Below are 21,989 nucleotides of genomic sequence, written 5' to 3' on the forward strand. Positions count from 1 at the left end.
TCACCCTGGGGACCCAGCGTCTCATACAACTAACAGCCCATCAGCACCTGGTGGGAGACTCTGTCGTGGTGTTTACACAAATGGAATATGTTTCTGTCAGTTATAATTTGAGTGAATTCTCTTGGTGGGGTAATTTCTTGTGACTGTAGATATCTGACAAATTAAATTTCACATTTTCTAGTGCTGTAGATATGAGGTGTTCTCACAGAACAATGGAATTCACTGTTTCAGATGGTGGATTGTGTCAATGAATTCTCTAGGCAAATGCATGAAAACTGTCCCCAGCTAAATAGAAACACTTTCTATTTATCAATCTTCTCTCAAAAAAATTCAGAGATATGTCAACTGTTTTAATTTAGTAGGAATTTTTGTGTCTCTGGATTTAGATGGGAGTCACTCAGAACACACATTGCTGCATGAGGTGAGTGACTGGCTGCAGTTTCTGCAAGAACTGTTCATGGCAGATCAATTGCAGTTTAGCAGAAAATATCCTGTAAAACACAGGGGATCGCTGCACTGGGCATTTCTGGCTGCAGGAACTTGGTTTGCCCTGGACGAGTATGAACTTGACAGAAGAGGAGTTATTTTCTCTTGGTAAGGATGAAGTACTGATGAGGACATGCAGGGGGAGCCAGGGAGGGAGAAGCGGGGCCTCTGGTCCAGGGCTGGCTCATCACACAGCACTGATTCAGCTCACCAGATGGGTCAGCGTGTGGCAGCCCCTGGCACCCAGATCCCAGGGATGGGGACTCTGGCCCCGGAGTCAGGGCCCTGGACTGTCCCCCTCTGCTCACCCTGAAACATCGCAGTGTAGGGGATTCCACCACACTGGAGCAGAAACAGAACCTGTAAGTCCACACCACACACTTTCCAAACAGATTCGTCCTTGAATACAAATGTCCACCTGTGCTTCCCATGAGTTCATGCAATGAGGTCATCTGAAATGTTTCAGGAAACTGAATGAGGAATTTCATGGTGTTGGGGAAACTTGAATGTACCTGAAAATAATTCATCATGCTGTCATCTCACACCAGTATCCCAAAAAGAGTGAACAGGATGAAACTCTTAAAGGAAAGACCCGAGACTGTAAAGTTCTAGAGGAAAACACAGGACAAAAGCAAGTTCCCATTGGTTTGGGCAATGATAGTTTGATAATCTCCAAAGTACAGGCAACCAAGATACACAGACAACGAATAATGGATCCAACTACAGATTCTGAGTAACAAAGAGAAAGATTGAAGAACAAGGATATGATCACCGATGGGGAGAAAGTATTTTCAGATCATAGCCGAGGGGGCCGACTTGCGGCATGCATCACTCAGGAACATGGGTTCAGATTCTGCTTGCTCTACTTCAAATCCAGCTCCCTGCTGGGATGCAGACCTGGGAACTCTGTCAACGATGACTCAAGTGTGTGCCCCCTTCAAGCCATGTGGGAAATTGGAGAAAGTTCCAGGCTCTTGGCATTAGGCTTGCCCAACCTCACCTTTGCTGCCATATAGGAAGTGAACCAGTGGATGGAAGATTCTCTCTCCATCTGTTGGTCTCTTCCTCTCTTGCTATAACACTGACTTGCAAATAAAATGGGTTATTGATGACATCAGCAAAGCTACTGGGTGAAGAGCAGGGACTCTGGACACATGCTCGCTGGGACTGGTTCTTCCTGCAGCTGTGGTTGAGCCTCAGGACACTGGGCATCATACTGGATCCACAGACACAGCTCACTGTGATGTGGAGTCCAGCCCCAGAGTGCACAGCCACTGTGTGTCCCACTTTCTGATCTCCCTGATCCACAGCAGGTGCAGGGGGTCCCCAACATTGGAGCAGGACCAGATCAGCTGGAAGTGCACACCCAACACTTTCCATTCAGTTATGACCTTGACTGCTGATGTCCAGTGCACTTCCCTCCTGCGTTCAGGCAGGGAGCCCCCCAGTAGTGTCCCAGGACCTAGAGGATTAGGAAGTCCCTGTAGGCTTCCCAGGTGCCTGCAGAAGCTCAGCCTGAGACACAGCTGAGCTGCAAGTACATTCCTGAGTGCTGTGACGTTCACACAGGGACCACAGACTGTTCATGTTAAAGGGAAATAGAAATCGAGCATAAAGTCTATCGAAAGTTTGTGTGGATCACCCACATGTAGCGTCAAAGGTTGGTTCAGTTCAGCACACTTGCTCCTTTTGACAGGCAAGAGATACTTAAATAGCTGAATTATAAAGACCAAGAACCCTGCCTCAGCTGACCTGGTCGAAAGGGAAAACTAAAATTGTCCTAAAATCGGCAGTGCCCTGAGAGTGTTGTCCTGACTCAGAGTGGACAACACTCACGTTGTACCCTGATAGACCCACATCTCTGATCCTGGATACCACTGAACCTGAATTGGTTCATATAGGACTTCTCCTGTCACATCAAACTTCTGTATGTCAGGAATTCAGTAGCAGGGACAGAATCATAAAAGAAGAATTCTTCCCTCAAAACTGTTACAGGAGAGGAAACCCCATCCCTACAGGAAACCAGGGCTTCATCTCCCTCTGCGCCTGTGCAGGAGCAGAATCTGCGCTCAGTGAGACTTGTGCGCTCCCTGGTGGAGCCGTGCGTCCCTGCAGGGAGGTTTCTGTCTGAGCTCAGCCTGAGGCCCCTTGCTATGTCTCTGGCACAGAAATAGGTGGCCATGTCCGAGGCTGTCAGACCGGTCATTTTCAGATCCACCGCGGTCCAGGTTTTGAAGATGGTGAATCGACCATTCACCCAGCTCGCGTAGTATGCGCTACCACCAGTATAAATGATTCCGATGTATTCCAGCCCCTCCCCTGGAGCCTGGCGGACCCAGATCATTGCATAGCTACTGAGGGAGAATCCAGAGACTGTGCATGTGAGTGTCAGGGATCCCCAGGCAGGACTTGGCCTGCCCAGGATTCCTCCAGCTGTTCCTGACACTGGACACCTGCAAACACAGACATCCTGGTCAGGACACTGTCACTCACACTCTCTGTGTCTCTCACTCATGTCCTCTCCCAGACTCAGTTCCCCACGTTCTCCATCATTACCTTTGAGCACAGCGACCAGGAGAAGCCAGCGCAGCCCAGTCTCCATGGTGAGCGTCTGTGTTGAGTGCGATCACTGAGTGGACACCTGGGAGTCCTGGGGCTGGAGCTCCTGTGCCAGAGCTGCAGGGTGAGGGCTGGGCAAGTTTTCATGGGCAGAGGGAGGCCCTATTTTCGTGTGCTGCCCCTATATAGCAGGCATGGGGTCAGATGCCTCAGACAAAACTATGCCCAGACTGATGAGAGTGTCCTGGGGCAGTCTGTTAGTGCACACTTATGGGATGAGTGATGAATTGTGTGCTCTCATTGCACACTGAACCCTGTCTTGGTCCTTTTATGTGAGTGGACCTACAACATGTTTTCATGGGTTCCCGTAGGTCTTGGTCCATTCAACATTACAGGAGAAATCATCAGTACAGTGTGGATGTGTCCACAGCTCCAGTGTGGTAAGAGGAATCCCCAGCACCTTGATCCGTGCCCCTCACCACAGGACTCAGCTCTGCCCCAGTCCACCCTCAGCACTCACGGGGGCTTCCTGGTGAGGTCTGCAGAACTCCCTGCCAGCAGCAGAACAAGGAGCACTTTTGCTGGATTCCATTTTTGACAGAGAGATGCACAGGGGACCAGGTTCCACGCAGGTGCATCTGAGTGTGGTGTTCCACTTGCCAGTGTCTGCCTGTCTGCTATTCACATTTCTTTGCTGGGCAATTTTGCTTCCATGGGCAATGCTGTTGAGCTGTGATAGATACGGAGGCAGCCGCACATGTTGAAAATGTGCCTGTGGTGAGTGAGTCTCAGCTGTGCCTCTCTCACTCCTCATCACACCTATGCCAAGAGCAAATATCACATCCCACGGTGCTGCCCACTGCCCCTGTGTCATCCAGCCCCGGCCCACCTCCTCCCGTCACTTTAAGGCCTGAAACCCTTTGGGCTCCTTCACAACAGATTCATCCAGTTCAGCCTTGAGCAACATGCAGGTTTTGTGGCAGAAGTCAGTGGCCCTGAGTTTTCGGGTTCTGTGGGGCCCAAGTGAATGCATTTTTCTTAGTTTTTAACTAAAATATCTGAAAATCTTAAAAGAATGAAACTGAGAGTAAAGCAGAGTAAGAAAATGATATTTTGCACAAATATGCAGTACATTAGACTTAACTGTGTCATCACATTTCATGGAAATAATAAATTGAAAGTTGCATTGTTTAAGATGTGCACATCCCCCAGGGAAGTGCCAGGGTCTCATATGTAGCTGTGGGTCCCAGTACCAGATTCCTGCTCCTGCAGCCCCAGGACCCAGAAGTTTATGGGAGGATTTTTGGGCCCTGTCACTCTAGTGAATGCACCTGATTGTTGACCTGAGACCAGGCTAGGCTGGGAAGCAGACCTGGCCACAGCAACATTTGGGAAAGCGCAGTGTCGGAACATCTCTCTTTCTCTTGTTCTTTCTGATTCATGTGTAATAACTCAAATTTAAAACTTAAGTTATTGAAGGGTCTTTTTTTTTTGGACATGCAGAGTTAGAGAGAGAGAGACAGAGAGAAAGGTCTTTCTTCCTTTGTTTTATCCCCCAAATGGCCGCCTCTACTGGTGGGCCATGGCCGGTGTGCTGTGCCAATTTGAAGCCAGAAGCCAGGTGCTTCTTCCTGGTCTCCCATGAGGGTGCAGGGCCCAAGAACTTGGGCCATCGTCAACTGCCTTCCCAGGCCACAGCAGAGAGCTGGACTGGAAGAGGAGCAACCTGGACAGAATCTGGTGCCATAACTGGGACTAGAACCTGGAGTGCCGGCGCAGCAGGCGGAGGATAGGCCTAGTGAGCCGCGGCGCCAGCCTGAAGGATCTTTCTAAGGGTTGTATTCCCTTCAATGCAGGCAGCAACCCTCATGGCCTTGTCCCCTCCCTAGAGCCCCTCTCAGTGGGATCACTGGGTGGTGAGGTCCCCACATGCATGATGGGAGGCTCCGTGCATCAAGTATGGAGGGTAAGTTCCACCTAACATGCAGCCTTCAGCTGCTCAGTTGGAGAGACCACACACGCACACCAAGCAGTGCTGGCTCTGCTCACGGCTCTGCAGGAACAGCATCCTCAGCCTCAATACCCCAGACCCGGCTCCTCTGTGTCCACTGAGTAGGAAAGTGATTCACCTGCAGGAGGAAACCATCATGACCAATGTCCTCGTGGGATCCTTTAGAAAATGTTATCGAGCAGAGTCCACCCCAGACACTGTGCCAGCACTGATCCCCCAAGACACAGAAGTCTGCATCTTCAGGGGATGGCTCCACCCCCAAAGCTGAGGACTGGGGAGGAGAAGCATGACACGTGGGGAAGTGACAGTCGGGGACAGGGTCCAGCAGCAGAGGGAGAGGACCTGGTGGTGGGGTGGGCTCTGCAGTGCAGGAGGGTAAGGACAGGTGGAAGGGCCACACTGCTGGGGCCCCAGTGCCTGCAGGAGAGCACTGAGTCAGGAGGTCTGATCAGGTCTCCTTGCCCCCTTGTATCCTCCACACTGCCCACCACTGAGTAAAACTAGCACAGGTGCCTGGGAGACGTGGAATGGCATCGTCTCTGGGGAGTGCATCCAGTGAGGACTCCACGCCATGAGTGGTTTCAACAACAGGGCCTCACTGAGGAAGCTGAGGTCTCCAGTGCATCTTTCAGGGCCACACGGAATGCTGGGAGCAGCCTGTGGGGGTGGGTGTGGTTTGTCCTCACAGCATCAGTGCTGAGCATGGCCCCAACGTAACAGCACTGACAGGGAGTACACGGTCTGGATGTTTACAGAAATAGATTGTTCACTTCTGGGGAATCTGCTATGGAGGAGATCACAGTAGATCTCCTGGGTCCCCAGCTTCTGCACAGAGCACAGTGCTGCTAGAGTCAGCCCTGGTCTCGTCTGACGTCCTGTGTGGGGATGGGGTCCCTCCCATCCATGTTCACAATATTAGGATGCCTGATGGCACAACATTCTCACTGTCTGATCCTGGACTTCCAGCCTCTACAGCTGTGAGCTCAAGAAACCTTTTTGCTCCATACACCTCCCTATGGGGTACTGCATGATGGATGGCTTTGCCCTGATGGCTAGTGATCTGGAACATTTTTTCATGTGTCTGTTGGCCATTTGGAGTTCCTCTTTTGAAAAATGTCTGAGTTATTGGCCCATCTCTTAACTCAGTTGTTTTTGTTGTTTGGGATTTCTTTATCTCTTTGTAGATTCTGTTTATTAATCCCTATCAGTGGCATAGCTTCAAATATTTTGCACATTCTCTCAGATACCTCTCAATTACCTGGGTGTTTCTTTTGCCATACAGAGACTTCTCAATTTGATATAATCCCATTTATTAATTTTGTCTTTGACTGACTATGTCTCAGGTCTTTTCCAAAAATTCTATTCCTGTGCCAGTGTCTTGCAGGTTTTCCTAAATGTTCTCTAATAACTGGATGGTGTATGGTCATAGATTAAATCTTTAATCTATCTTGCGTGGATTTTCATGTAAGGTGTAACATAGGGCTCTTGCTTCTTACTTCCATAATATATAATAATTTAAAAAGTGAAATGGAATCTGAAGATTACCTGTAAATTGGAATGATGTAGTCATGGATTTGAGGGAATGACCTTGTTAAAATAGCCAAGCTACAATGTGATTTGCAGATTCAATGCATTTCCTGTGAAACAGCCTGACATTCTTCACAGGACCAGGAAGCAACTTCAAGAATTATCATGAAAAAACAGGGTTCATGAGGCTGAATGGTCTTGAGGAAAAATAGCAAAGCAGGAGGCTTCATCACATCTGAGCTGAAATCAAGCCTGGTGCTGGGATAACATAGACACCCAGAGCCCTGGGACAGAACAGAACCTAGAAATAAAGGAACATGTTCTGAGAATGTGAGTTCTGAGAATGCACGGTGGAAAAGCCCAGGATGTGGATGGGTTTCCTGTCATTACCTGGGGTTGGGGACACTTGAATGCACCTGAAAATAATTCAGTTACGTGGTCATCTCACACCAGATTAGAACAGAGTGAACTTGAGGAATGCCTTACAGGCAAGACCTGAGACAGTACAGTTCTAGAAGAAAACACTGGACAAAAGCAAGCTGACATTGGTTTGGGCAATGATATTTTGATAATCTCCAATGTACAGGCAACCAAGCAAAAATAGGCAAAAGATAATGGACCCAACTGCAGAGCTCCTGTGTAACAAAGGGAGTGATCGAATAACCAAAGACAACCACAGATGGGGAGAAAGCATTTTCAGATCACACATGGGTTGTCCAACATTTGGCCCCACAGGTTAAGCTGCCATCCCTATGCAGCATCACTCAGCAGCATGGGTTCAGACCCTGCTTGCTGCACTTCAAATCCAGCTCCCTGCTCATGGACCAGGGAACTCTGTCAACGATGACTCAAGTGTGTGTCCCCTTCAAGCCTCATGGGAAACTGGAGGAAGTTCCAGGCTCCTGGCTACAGTCTTGCCCTTGCCCAGCCTTTGCAGCCATTCAGGAAGGAAACCAGTGGATGGAAGCTTCTCTTTCCCTCTGTTGGTCTCTTCCTCTGTTGCCATAACACTGCCTTTCAAATCAAATAGATAGATTTTTAAAATAAATGAAAGATAACTATATATATGGTTAGGAGCCATGATCCAAATGTTGAATGAAATCATGGAACTGAATCACAGGGGTAGCAATCAATTGTTCAAATGCAGTGACTGACAATGTGGGTGACAGGAGCAGCATTGAAGTTAGCCTGTGGGATTCCTGCCTCCCGCATCAGGATGCTTAGGTTTATGTCCCAGTTTAGGTCGCAATTTCAGATTCCTGCCAATATGTACTCTGGGAGGTAGTACGAGAAGTCTGAGTTAATCCCATGTGTTAGACCCGGATTGAATTCCATGCAACTGGCTATGGTCTTACCAAATGCCAGCTTTTATGGGCATCTGGGAAGTGCTCCAGGATTCAGTAGATCACTGTTGTCAGTCTCTGTCTCTTTTTCTTTTTGGACAAATGCAAGTTTTAAAAGAGGTAACAGTATATCTGTAATTTTTTAAAGAAAATATGTAAAGGCAAACGTACAAGAAGCTTTAAATCTGGGATCAACATGCATGTGCATGTTGGAGAAACAATGAGATATCCCATCCCTTTGTTAGACTGAGTATCACCAGACATACCAGAGCTGACACATATTGTGCAGGAAGAGAGAGAAGATAACCTGGTAAAGGCTGGAGTCAGGTAAATTAGGAAAGCTTTCATGGAAAACATCAGAAGCTGAGAAATAGAATTATCACAGGATCCTCCAACACCATTCCTGGGTAGAAGGAATATGAAATCCCAGGGAGGAGACCACGGGATGTGCAGTCACTGTGGCAAACAGCTCTGCAGTCCCATGTTCAGTTAAAGCAGCATCATTCTCAAGAGGTCACACATATAATCCAGTGAATTTAGCATTGAAGAAGGAATGGATAATGGGACAAATGGACAGAGTTATATTTTAACAGGAAGTTTATAAGGCAGTAAAGAGGAAGAAATTCTGGTATCTTGGATAACATGGATGATCCTGGAGAATAATATCCAAGGATAATCTGTCAGGGTAAGTACACTCTGCTAAAATATCCAGGCCAAGAAGCCAAATAATATGTGATGCTACGTACATGGGATAAAAAGGATGAACTAACAAGCCAGAAATTCAATGGTGAAGACCAACGTCTGTGCTTGGGAGGAACAGAGGAGACGATGGAGCAAGGTCAGAGTTTCAGTCCCACAGGATCTGTCGCTCCCCCTCTTCGTGGAGGAGCAACACAAGACCCTGCGCTGTTCTTTTGTCTGCTCGGCCCTCCCCGGGTTTGCTGCTGGTTCCTCCCGGGTTGGCTACTATCCCTTCCACCTCCGTGGAAGGGCAGTTCCCCCTGGCCACATTCCCCACTTCCGCAGGGGAGCGGCACATCGCCAGCCGGCTCTTCTCGGGGGCTGCACAGGTGTTCCCCTTAGATGTTCCCCTTAGATGTTCCTGGTGCATGCCGTCTCTCTCCTCCTTTATAGTCCTCCTCCGCCAATCCTAACTCGGCTGCCCACACGCTGAGTACGCTGCTCTCCTCCAATCAGGAGCAAGTCCTACAGTTTATTAGCTGAACTGGAGGCAGCTGTGTAGAAGCTGTTTACTTCTCTCCCAGCGCCATATTGTGGGAGAGCAGACGCATAGAATAAGTCTTAATTCCAGTAACTCAGTCCAGTCCGGGATGCTCCCCACAAGGATCCACACACTGAGGGATCTACTGTACAGCTTGGTGACAACAGTGAAGGGAATACAGTGTCTGCAGAATTCCAAGGCATTAGACAAACGACATTCTACCACGAAAAACGTGGGTTTTGTGATAAACATGTCAGTAAGTCTGACTCCATTATTCCACCCAGTATACACTCATTTATTCAACACATATCATTATACCTCATAAGCCTATATTAAATATTATTTATCAAACATTTATGATAATGAAATGGCCAAAATGGGAAATCATGAAGATTCAGATCTCTGAATACTGGTGTTGTGTTTGCCAATGTTTTATGGAGATGATAAATGAAGATAGTGCACTCAAGGCTTGGCAGCTGGAACCCAGGAGCTTGGAACTGCATCAGTGTTCCCCCTTGGTGATGGGGCCTCCTAACACATCCATCATCTACTGTCTTCCTGGGTGCATTTTCAGTACAAGTATTGGAAATGTGTAAATGGGCTCCATCCAGCACTGTGATATGCAGCATGGATGTCTCCCTCTCTAAATAGATGAAAGACTAAAGTGGAGTGATAACTCCAGTCAGCATGACATGGAGTGAAGAGCAGGGACTCTGGACACATGGTCTCTGGAACTGACTCTTCCTGCAGCTGTGATTCAGCCTCAGGACACTGGTCATCATGCTGGAGCCACAGGCACAGCTCCCCGTGATGTGGACTCCAGCCCCAGAGTGCACAGCCACTGTGTGTCCCACTTTCTGCTCTACCTGAACCACAGCAGGTGCAGGAGGTCCCACAACACTGGAGCAGAACCAGATCAGCTGGAAGTGCACACCCAACACTTTCCATTCAGTTATGACCTTGACTGCTGATGTCCAGTTCATTTCCCCTCGGAGTTCTGGCAGTGAGCCCCCCAGGAGGGTCCCAGGACCTAGAGGATGAGGAAGTCCCTGTATTCATCCTTTGCCTTAAAGTTTAAAAACTGTTTAAACTGTTTAAAACTGTTCCTGAACACAGAACACTGTACATGGTAGTGGGGTATAGAGTGCTACTGGAATGTGCATGGTAGAAATGGGCACAGATCAACTCAGTGTCATGCACATTTCCACCTCCTTTCAATCACTCTTAGTTGGGCAGCCTGAACGCATTAGTTCTAGTTATTTGTGGAACCTGTCGTGTGTTGTGGTGAACTGAGTCAGCCCACTGTGGTGTGGGCAGAATTATTCCTTCCTGTGAGTGGTGCTTTGTGTCCTGGTATCAGCCGTCCCCTGTTCCCCCCTCTTCCCTGTGTCTAGTAATCATGACTCTGAGTTGAGGTCAAGCACTGGGTAGAAGTCACTGTGTCACAATTTACCCACAGTCCTTTGTCAGGTTGCAGATTTGTTCACAATACTTCAGTCTCAAACAAAGCAAGTGTGCATAAAACAGTGAATGCATTCTTTCCCATTTGGACATGGAATATTATTCAGCATTAAGAATTAGGTCGTTCTGTCATTAGAAAATGTGGGTCTCCCTGGAGCATACAAACTAAAAGAAATAATGCAAGTACATGTGGACACATAGTAAGTGACATTAGTTGTATATGCCATCCACAAGCTTGAACTCACAGAGGTAGGAAGTGCAATGGAGATCACTGCCTACCATGTTTGTCCCCTTCCAGCCCTGTGGGAAACTATAGGAAGTTCCAGACTCCTGACTTTAGGCTCAGCCATCCCCAGCCTTTGGCAGCCATTCAGGAAGTGAACAAATGGAAGGAATTCTCCCTCCATCTGTTGGTCTCTTCCTCTGTTGCTATAACACTGTCTTAAAATAAAATAAATAGATACTTAAAATACATTGAAGATTAATTATACATATGATTAGGAGCCTGTTTGCTAATGTTGAATGAACACAAGGGAAGAAATCAATTGTGTACATGCAGTGATGATAAGGTGGTGACAGGAGCAGCACTGGAGTGAGCCTGTGGGATTCCTGCCTCCCGTGTCAGGATGCTTAGTGCTGTGTCCTAGTTTGGATCCAGTTTCAGATTCCTGCTAAGCACACCCTGGGAGGCCGTAGGTGAGGTTCCAAGTACTCCCATGCGGACACATGGGCATAATTCCAAGTACCAGGCTGTTGCCTCATCCAGCTGAAGCTTTTGTAGTCATAGGGGAACTGACCCAGGAATTAGAAGATCACTGTCAGTCTCAGTCTCTCTGTGGTTTTGGACAAATACATAAAGACAAGTTCTCAAATAAAATGATAAATTTAAAATTTATATCATTTCTATAAATTATTAATAGAAGATATATAGACAGACATATAAAATGCTATCAATTTGGGACCATCATGTATGTCCATGTTAGAAGCACAATGAGACATCCCATCGCTCCTGTTAGAATGGCTATTACCAGACATACTAGAGCTGACATGTTTTATGGAGGTAGAGAGAGATGATAACCCTGGTACAAGTCTGTGTCAGGTTAATTAGTAAAACCGTTATGGAAAAGCATCAAAAACTAGAAACAGAATTATTACATGATCTTCAAGCACCATTGCATGGTACAATGAATATGAAATCCCAGGGAGGTGTCCACGGGATCTGCAGTCACTGTAGCAAACACCTCTGCAGTTCCTTGTTCATTTAAAGCACCGTCATTCAAAAGAGTTCACACATATGATCCAGTGACATCTCATGAAATCAAGAATGGAAAATGAAAGAAATGGCCAAAGTTACATTTTAAAAGGAAGTTTAAGCCGGCACCACGGCTCAATAGTCTAATCCTCCACCTTGCGGTGCTGGCACACTGGGTTCTACTCCCTGAGAGGCGCTGGATTCTGTCCCGGTTGCCACTCTTCCAGACCAGTTCTCTGCTTTGGCCCGGGAGTGCAGTGGAGTTTGGCCCAAGTGCTTGGGCCCTACAACCCATGGGAGACCAGGGGAAGCATCTGGCTCCTGCCTTTCGATCAGCGTTGTGCACCAGCCACAGCATGCCAGCCGCTGCGGCCATTGGAGGGTGAACCAACGGCAAAAGAAGACCTTCCTCTCTGTCTCTCTGTCTCCCTGTCCACTATGACTGTAAAAAAAAGAAGTTTATAAGCAGTACAGAGTAAGAAATTCTGTAATTTTGGACAACTTGCATGATCCTGGAGAATAATATGCCTAGGATAATATGTCAGCAAAAGTACACTCTGCTAAACATCCAGGCCAGGAAGACACATAATATGTGATGCTACCTGCGTGGGATAAAAGCATGAACAATGGTCAATCATGAAGATTCAGATCTCTGAATACTGGTGTTGTGTTTGCCAATGTTTTATGGAGATGATTAATGAAGGCAGTGTACTCAAGGCTTGGCAGCTGGAACCCAGGAGCATGGAATTGCATCAGTGTTCCCACCTAGGAGATGGGGCCTCATAACAGATCCATCATCTCCTGTCTTCCAGGGTGCATTGTCAGTACAAGTGTGGTGAATGTGTAAATGGGCTCCATCCAGCACTGTGATATGCAGCCTGGGTGTCTCCCTCTCTAAAACTGATCTAAGACTGCAAATGGATTGATGACGCCAGTCAGTACAGACTTGGAGTGAAGAGTAGGGACACTGAACACATGGTCTCTGGGACTGGCTCTTCCTGCAGCTGTGATTCAGCCTCAGGACACTGGGCATCATGCTGGACCCACAGACACAGCTCCCCAAGATGTGAACTCCAGCCCCAGAGTGCACAGCCACTGTGTGTCCCACTTTCTGCTCTCCCTGAACCACAGCAGGTGCAGGGGTTCCCATGACAATGGAGCAGAACCAGATCAGCTGGAAGGGCACACCCAACACTTTCCATTCAGTTATGACCTTGACTGCTGATATCCAGTGCATTTCCCTCCTGAGTTCAGGCAATGAGCCCCCCAGGAGTGTCCCAGGACCTAGAGGATGAGGAAGTCCCTGTAGGCTTCCCAGGTGCCTGCAGAAGCTCAGCCTGATACACAGCTGAGCTGCAAGTACATTCCTGAGTGCTGTGACATTCACACAGGGACCACAGACTGTTCCAGGATTAAAGGGAAAATGGAGATTGGGTATAAAATCTTGGAACGTGAGGTTAGAACACCCACAGTTAAAATAAGACAGTTGGTTCAGGTCAGCACACATGCTGCTCTGACAGGAGGAGTGGGACGACTTATAAAACTGAGGTAACAAATCAAGACTTTGTCTCGGGTCTGTCTGGGTTTGAAGGAAAACTAAAATTGTGCTAAAGTCGGCAGTGCCCTGAGAACGCTGTCCTGAGTCAGACAGGCAAACACTCACGAGGTCCCCAGATAGTCCTGCATCTCTGACCCTGGTGACCACTGTCATCGTTCAAGAACCTGAATGTGTCTGTTTAGGACTTCTTCCTGTTCACATCAAGCTTCTCTATGTCAGTGACGTCAGTGGAAAGGACAGAATCAGGAAGTAGATTCTTGCCGCAAAACTACAGGGGAACAAACCCCAATTCCATGACAGGAAATCAGGGCTTCATTTCCCTCTGATTCTGAGCGGACCAGAATTGGGCTCAGTACGTCTTTTGCGCCCCCTGGTGGAACCGCACTCCCGTGCAGGGAGGTTTGTGCCTGGGCTCAGCCTGAGGGCCCCTCCTGTGTCTACTGCACGGAAATACCTGGGCGTGTCCGGGGCAGTTAGACTGTTCATTTGCAGAGACACCGTGTTCTGGGCGTTGTCTCTGGAGATGGTGAATCGGCCATTCACCCAGCTCGCGTACCATGTGCTACCACCACTACTAATCCATCGGATCCACTCCAGCCCTTCCCTGGAGCCTGGCGGACCCAGCTCATATAGTAGCTACTGAAGTCGATTCCAGAGGCTTTGCAGGAGAGTTTCAGGGATCCCCCAGGCTGGACCAGAACCCCTGCGGACTCCACCAGCTGCTCCTGACACTGGACACCTGCAAACACAGACGTCCTGGTCAGGAAGCTGTCACTCACACTCTCTGTGTCTCTCACTCACATCCTCTCCCAGACTCAGTGCCCCACGTTCTCCATCATTACCTTTGAGCACAGCGAGCAGGAGAAGCCAGCGCAGCCCAGTCTCCATGGTGAGCGTCTGTGTTGAGTGCGATCACTGAGTGGACACCTGGGAGTCCTGGGGCTGGAGCTCCTGTGCCAGAGCTGCAGGGTGAGCGCTGGGAAGGTTTTCATGGGCAGAGTTAGGCCCTATTTGTATGTGCTGCCCCTATATAGCAGGCATGGTGTCAGATGCCTCAGACAGGAGAGAGCTCAGGGCAGACGTGGTGACCTGGGTGTGTAGGGTGATGGCTATGACAGGATTCAGATCATGTGAATTTTTATGTTATCATTATTTTAAAAAGTTGAAGGCAATTTTCTCTCTTGGAAAGGATGAAGTACTGATGAGGACAGCAGGGGGAGCCAGGGAGGGAGGAGCTGGGATTCTGGTCAAATGGTCCAGGGCTGGCTCATCACGCAGCACTGATTCAGCTCACCAGGTGGGTCAGTGTGTGGCAGCCCCTGGCAGCCAAATCCCAGGGATGGGGACTCTGGCCCCGGAGCCAGGGCCCTGGACTGTCCCCCTCTGTTCACCCTAAGAGCACTGCAGTCAACGGATTCCACCACACTGGAGCAGAAAAAGAACCTGTAAGTCCACACCACACACTTTCCAAACAGATTATTCCTTGAATACAAATGTCCACCTGTGCTTCCCATGAGTTCATGCAATGAGGTCATCTGAAATGTTTCAGGGAACTGAATGCGGAATTTCATGGTGTCGGGGAAACTTGAATGCACCTAAAATAATTCATCATGCTGTCATCTCACACCAGTATCCCAAAGAGAGTGAACAGGATGAACCTCTTAAAGGCAAGACTCGAGACTATAAAGTTCTAGAGGAAAACACAGGACAAAAGCAAGTTCCCATTGGTTTGAGCAATGATAGTTTGATAATCTCCAAAGTACAGGCAACCAAGATACATGGACAAAGAATAATGGATCCAACTACAGATTCTGAGTAACAAAGAGAAAGATTGAAGAACAAGGATATGATCACCGATGGGGAGAAAGTATTTTCAGATGACACCCATGGGGGACAATGTTGTGGCCCTGCATGTTATGCTGACATCTCTATGCATGCATCACACAGGAGCATGGGTTCAGATTCTGCTTGCTCCACTTCAAATCCAGCTCCCTGCTGGGATGCAGACCTGGGAACTCTGTCAATGATGACTCAAGTGTGTGTCCCCTTCAAGCCATGTGGGAAACTTTAGGAAGTTCCCAGCTCTTTGCATTAGGCTTGTCCAGCACCACCTTTGCTGACATATAGGAAGTGAACTAGTGGATGGTCTCTTCCTCTCTTGCTATAACACTGCCTTTCAAATAAAAAATAAATTTTTTTAAAAATGGAAAGATTAATTATAAATATCATTAGGAGCCTATTTCCTAATGTTGAATGACCACAAACAACTGAATCCCAAGGGAAGAAATCAATTCTTTAAAAGCAGTGATGATAAGGTGGTGTCAGGTGCAGCACGGGAGTGAGCCTGTGGGATTGCTGCCTCCCGTGTCAGGATGCTTAGTGCTGTGTCCTAGTTTGGTTCCAGTGTCAGATTCCTGCCTAAGCCCCTCTGGGAGGCCATTGTGAAGTTCCAGTACTCACACGTGGATACCTGGACAGAATTCCAAAAACCTGGCTGTCACCTGACCTAGCTGAAGCTTTTGTAGCCATCTGGGAAGTGACCCAGGAGTTAGATCACTGTCAGCCTCAGTCTCTTGTCATACAGACAAGGTATTAATAAAATGATAAATAATAAAATTAATAAAATGATAAAGTTTAAAATTTATGTCATATCTATAAATTTAAAAAGAAATATAAAGGCAAACATATGAAATGCACAGGTGCCTGGGAGACGTGGAATGGCATCGTCTCTGGGGAGTGCATCCAGTGACGACTCCACGCCATGAGTGGATTCAATGTCAGGGCCTCATGGAGGAAGCTGAGGTCTCCAGTGCCCTGAACAGGACCACATGGAATGCTGGGAGCTGCCTGCTGGGGGTGGATGTGGTTTGTCTTCACAGCATCAGTGCTGAGCATGGCCCCAACATAACAGCAGTGGCAGGGGGTGCACGGTCTGGATGTTTACATAAAAAGCATGGAATTAACCAGGATCTGATGTCAGATATAATGTCCTTGTAAAATTACCAAAGGAAACATAGGGCAAAATCTCCCTGATGTTGTTCTCGCCATGATTCCCCTTTCAGAATTCAAAATTCAAGCAACCTAAGAAAACATTCTCAGATGATGCTGCATAACTACAGAGCTTCTGCAGACTGACTGAGAAGTGAGCAGCCTACACACAGATTGGAAGTGACTATTCTCATATCAAATGTATGATCCATAGCCTGTATCCCAAAGGAATAAAAAGGAACTGTCTGTCTGAGCCATGTTTAGAACTGGTTCTGAGTCTTCTGTAGTTTCAAAATAACTGTGATGCACAATTGGCTTCTTCATCCTGATCGACAGGTTCTGCGTCATCAGGCCTACAATGGGTATAGAAGCAAACCTCTCTGATATGTGTGTGGCTCAGTGTTGCTATGGTTTTGTTATGAGAGGAGGAGCGTGGTCGGGGCAAGAGGCGTGGGGTCACCACCAGGACCCCAGGAGTTGGGTGAAAGCATGCCAGAGGCGAGCAGCCCGCAGACTCATTTGTTTCAGTAGGTACAGCAGCTTATATAGCCGAGGCAGCCAATCTGGTCTAGGGGCATTTTATGCCTAACCAATCACAGCCTGTTGCCAGGCAGTATCTGAAGCCATCCAATCACACCCTGTTGCCAGGCAGGCTCCGTTGCCAGGTGGCATTGAAGCCATCCCTGAGTAACTGATGCTTGCTTGCTAGCAGCCATCTAGGCATGGCCTTCTCATTCCACCACAGCTCAGTGTGTCCCAAAGTTGTTGTGTTTTAGATGTGCTCCCAGGAAGACCATGGGAGAAAAGATGGGAGTTCTGGGAGTGAGGCCTAGTGGGATTTGTTCATTCCTGGGGAATCTGCTATGGAGGAGATCACAGTAGATCTCCTGGGTCTCCAGCTTCAGCACAGAGCACAGTGCTGCTAGAATCAGCCCTGGTCTTGTCTGAAGTCCTGTGTGGGGATGGGGTCCCTCCCATCCATGTTCAAAATATTAGCCTGAAGACTGCCATGCTCTTCATAATATTATCATGCCTGATGGCACAACATTCTGCATTCACTATGAAAAACACCTCTGCAGTCCCATGTTCAATTAAAGCAGCATCATTCTCAAGAGTACACACATATAATCCAGGAAAATTTGCATTTAAGAAGGAATGGATAATAGGACAAATGGACAGAGTTATATTTTAACAGGAAGTTTATATGGCTATAGTATAGAGGAAGAAATTCTGGTATCTTGGATAACATGGATGATCCTGGAGAATAAGATCCAAGGATAATATGTCAGGATAAGTACACTCTGTTAAACTATCCAGGCCAAGAAGCCAAATAATATGTGATGCTACGTACATGGGATTAAAGGATGAACTCACAAGGCAGAAGTTCAATGGTGAAGACCAACGTCTGAGGGAGAGGGTAACAGAGGAGATGCTGGAGCAAGGTCAGAGTTTCAGTCCCACAGGATCCACACACTGAGGGATCTACTGTGCAGCATGGTGATAGAGGTTAAGAGAATATAGTGCCTGTAGAATACCAAGACATTAGACAAACTACATTCTACCATGAAAAATGTGGGTTTTGTGATAAACATGTCAGTAAGTCTGACTTCATTATTCCACTCAGTATGAATTCGTTTATTCAACACATATCACTGTACCTCATATGCCTATATTAAATATTATTTACCAAATATTTAATGATAATGAAATGGCAAAAATGGGAAATCATGAAGATTCAGATCTCTGAATACTGGTGTTGAGTTTGCCAGTGTTTTATGGAGATGATAAATGAAGGCAGTGCACTCAAGGCTTGGCAGCTGGAACCCCGGAGCATGGAACTGCATCACTGTTGCCTCATGGTGATGGGGCCTCATAACACATCCATCATCTACTGTCTTTCAGGGTGCATTGTCAGTTACAAGTGTGCGAAATGTATAAATGGGCTCCATCCAGCACTCTGATATGCAGGCTGGATGTCTCCCACTCTAAATAGATGAAAGACAACAAATGGATTGATGATCCCAGTCAGCACAGATACAGAGTGAAGAGCAGAGACTTGGACAAATGGTCTCTGAGACTGGCTCTTCCTGCAGCTGTGATTCAGCCTCAGGACACTGGGCATCATGCTGGAGCCACAGACACAGCTGCCTGTGATGTGGACTCCAGCCCCAGAGTGCACAGCCACTGTGTGTCCCACTTTCTGCTCTCCCTGAATCACAGCAGGTGCAGGGGGTCCCATGGCACTGGAGTAGAACCAGATCAGCTGGAAGTGCACACCAAACAATTTTCATTCAGTGATGACCTTGACTATTGATGTCCAGCACATTTCTCTCTTGAGTTCAAGCAGGGAGCCCCCCAGGAGGGTCCCAGGACCTAGAGAATGAGGAAGTCCCTGTACGCTTCCCAGGGGCCTGCAGAAGCTCAGACTGAGACACAGCTGAGCTGCAGTACATCCCTGAGTGCTGTGACATTCACAAAGGGACCACAGACTGTTCCAGGATTAAAGGGAAATGCAGGTCTGGTTAAAGTCTGCAGAAAGTGAGTGTGGATCACCCACATGTAGAGTCAAAGGTTGGTTCAGTGCACTGTTTCTCGTTGTGGCAGGAGAGGGATGAGTGGAATAGTTGCTGTTTAACAGAACAACGACCCTGTCTCAGCTGTCCCTGGTTATACAGGGAAAACTGAAACTGTCCAAAGCTTTCAGTGCCCTGAGGGTGCTGTCGTGAGTCAGGTTGGAAGAGACTCAATAGTGTCCTCAATATTCCCACATCTCTGATCCTGGTGAGCACAGTCGCTGTCCATGAACCAAATTGTTCATTTAGGACCTCTTCTTTTACATCAAACTTTCAATCCGCCATTGAAGTTGGGAGGGACAGAATCAAAAAGTAGAATTCTTCCCTCAAAACTGTCCCCTGACAGGAACCAGGGATTCATCTCCCTCTGCATCTGTGCAGGAGCAGAATCTGGGCTCAGTGTGTCTAGTGCGCCCCCTGGTGGAGCCGCGCGCCCCTGCAGGGAGCTTTGTGTCTGGGCTCAGCCTGAGGGCCCCTCATGTGACTCTGGCACAGAAATAGGTGGCCGTGTCCGAGGCTGTCAGACTGGTAATTTTCAGGTCCACCGTGTTCAGGTTGGTGTTTCTGGTGATGGTGGATCGGCTTTTCGCCCAGGTCTCACAGTATGTGCTACACTACTACCAATGGTTGCGATATATTCCAGCCATTTCCCTGGAGTCTGCAGTACCCAGTTTATTGCATTGCTACTGAGGGATAATCCAGAGACTGTGCAGGTGAGTGTCAGGGTTCCTCCAGGCTTGACCATGCCTACCCCGGACTCCTCCAGCGACTGACACTGGACACCTGCAAACACAGACGTTGTGGTCAGGAAACTGTCACTCACACTCTCTGTGTCTCTCACTCACGTCCTCTCCCAGACTCAGTGCCCCGGGTTCCCCATCATTACCTTTGAGCACAGCGACCAGGAGAAGCCAGCGCAGCCCAGTCTCCATGGTGAGCGTCTGTGTTGAGTGCGATCACTGAGTGGACACCTGGGAGTGCTGGGGCTGGAGCTCCTGTGCCAGAGCTGCAGGGTGAGGGCTAGGCTGGTTTTCATGGGCAGAGGGAGGCCCTATCTGCATGAACTGCTCCTATATAGCAGGCTGGGTTCAGATGCCTCAGACAGGACAGGGCCCAGGGCAGATGTGGTTGTCCTGGGTATGTAGGGTGATGGCTATGATAGGATTCAGATCATACGAATTTTTATGTTATCATAATTTTAAAAAGTTGAAGGCAAATACATTGTTTCATCTTAATTCAGTGTGTACCCTTAATATCCAGTGTTAGCAATGTCATGTTCCTCATTTATTTAAGTACCCATTAGTTCCTTTTCATCTGTATGATAGACATTGGGACATTGATAGAAAGAGAAGGAGTGAGAGTTACAGAAATGTAGAGATGGACAGAAAAGGTGACAATGGGAAATTTCTGCCTTTGGGTTGACAGCCCCAGACATCCCAAATGCCTATGACATCTAGGAGTTAGTCTTTCTGAACCCTGGAGCAAGAAAATGTGACTGTAATTCCAACGTCAGACATAGGGGTTCATTTGCTTGTAGCATCACCTACAGTTTCCCATGATGCATTATGAGGGAAAAGTGTGGGAAGCCGTGAGGCTGGACTCAGTCAGTTCTCTCACGGGAACACAGGTGTCCCTACTGGGGACTTAGCCAATTTTGTCCTAATGCCTGCTTCCCACTTTTAAAGAGATGAAAGACTGCAAGTGTATTTTTTAAGGTTAACTATGTTTTGTTTCCTTATTCATCCATTGCCTTAGTTTAAAACTGTTCCTGAACACAGAGCACTGCACATGGTAGTGGGGTGTAGTGTGCTATTGGAATCTGTGTGTCGTAGAAATGGGTACAGATCAACTCACTGTTGTTCACATTTCCACCTCCTTTCAATCACTCTGAGTTGGGCAGCCCTGAGGCCCCAGTTCTAGCTATTTGTGAAAAGTGATGTGTGTTCTAGTGAACTGGTCTGCCCACTGTGGTGTGGAGCAGAGTTATTCCTCTTGTGCGTGGTGCTTTGTGCCCTGGTATCAGCTGCCCTGTGTTCCCCCCTCTTCCCTGTTCTGTAACCATGACTCTGAGTTCAACTCAAGCACTGGGTAGTCACTGTGTCACAATTCACCTGCAGTCCTGCGTTCAGGTAATGCAGCTGTGTTCCCAATAGTTCAGTCTACAAAGAACAAGTGCGCATAAAACAGTGAATGGATTCTTTCCCACTTGGACATGGATATTATTCAGTGTTAAGAAGGAGATTGTTCTGTCATTAGGAAATGTGGGTCAGCCTGGAGCATACATACTAAAAGATATAATCCAGGTAGATGTGGACACATAGTATGTGACATTAGTTATATATGCAGTCCACAAGCTTGAACTCACAGATGTAGGCAGTGCAATGGTGATCACTGTGTACCATGACCCAAGTGTTTGTCCCCTTCCAGCCCTGTGGGAAACTGGAGGAAGTTCCAGGCTCCTGGCTTCAGGCTCAGACATCATAGCCTTTGAGCCATTCACGAAGTGAACCAGTGGACGGAAGCCTCACTCTACATCCGTTGGTCTCTCCCTCTCTTGCTATAACACAGTCTCTAAAATAAAATAGATACTTAAAATAAATTGAAGATTAATTATACATATGATTAGGAGCCTATTTCCTAATGTTGAAAGATCTCAAGCCACTGATCCAAAGGGAAGAAATCAATTGTTTAAATGCAGTGATGATAAGGTGGAGACAGGAGCAGCACTGGAGTGAGCCTGAGGGATTCCTGCCTCCCATGTCAGGATGCTTAGTGCTTTGTCCTAGTTTGGTTCCAGTTTCAGTTTCCTGCCTAAGCACACTCTGGGAGGCCATAGGTGAAGTTCCAAGTACTGCCATGTGGACACCTGGACAGAATTCCAAGCACCTGGCTGTCACCTGACCAAGCTGAATCTTTTGTAGCCATTGGGGAAGTGACACAGGAATTAGAAGATCACTGTCAGTCTCAGTCTCTCTGTGGTTTTGGACAAATACATAAAGACAAGGTCTC

General features: G+C 47.6%; 1 pseudogene and 1 gene segment (V, D, J or C); both read right to left on the bottom strand.

Annotated features, from left to right (window-relative positions):
* Positions 1-21,989, bottom strand: part of LOC103346901 (immunoglobulin heavy variable 3-23-like) — a 121,321-nt gene that overhangs the window by 96,853 nt on the left and 2,479 nt on the right.
* LOC138847330 (immunoglobulin heavy variable 3-23-like) lies at positions 13,732-14,365 on the bottom strand (annotated as a pseudogene).

This window comes from Oryctolagus cuniculus, chromosome 20 (assembly GCF_964237555.1).
Source record: "Oryctolagus cuniculus chromosome 20, mOryCun1.1, whole genome shotgun sequence".
Lineage (NCBI taxonomy): Eukaryota > Metazoa > Chordata > Mammalia > Lagomorpha > Leporidae > Oryctolagus > Oryctolagus cuniculus.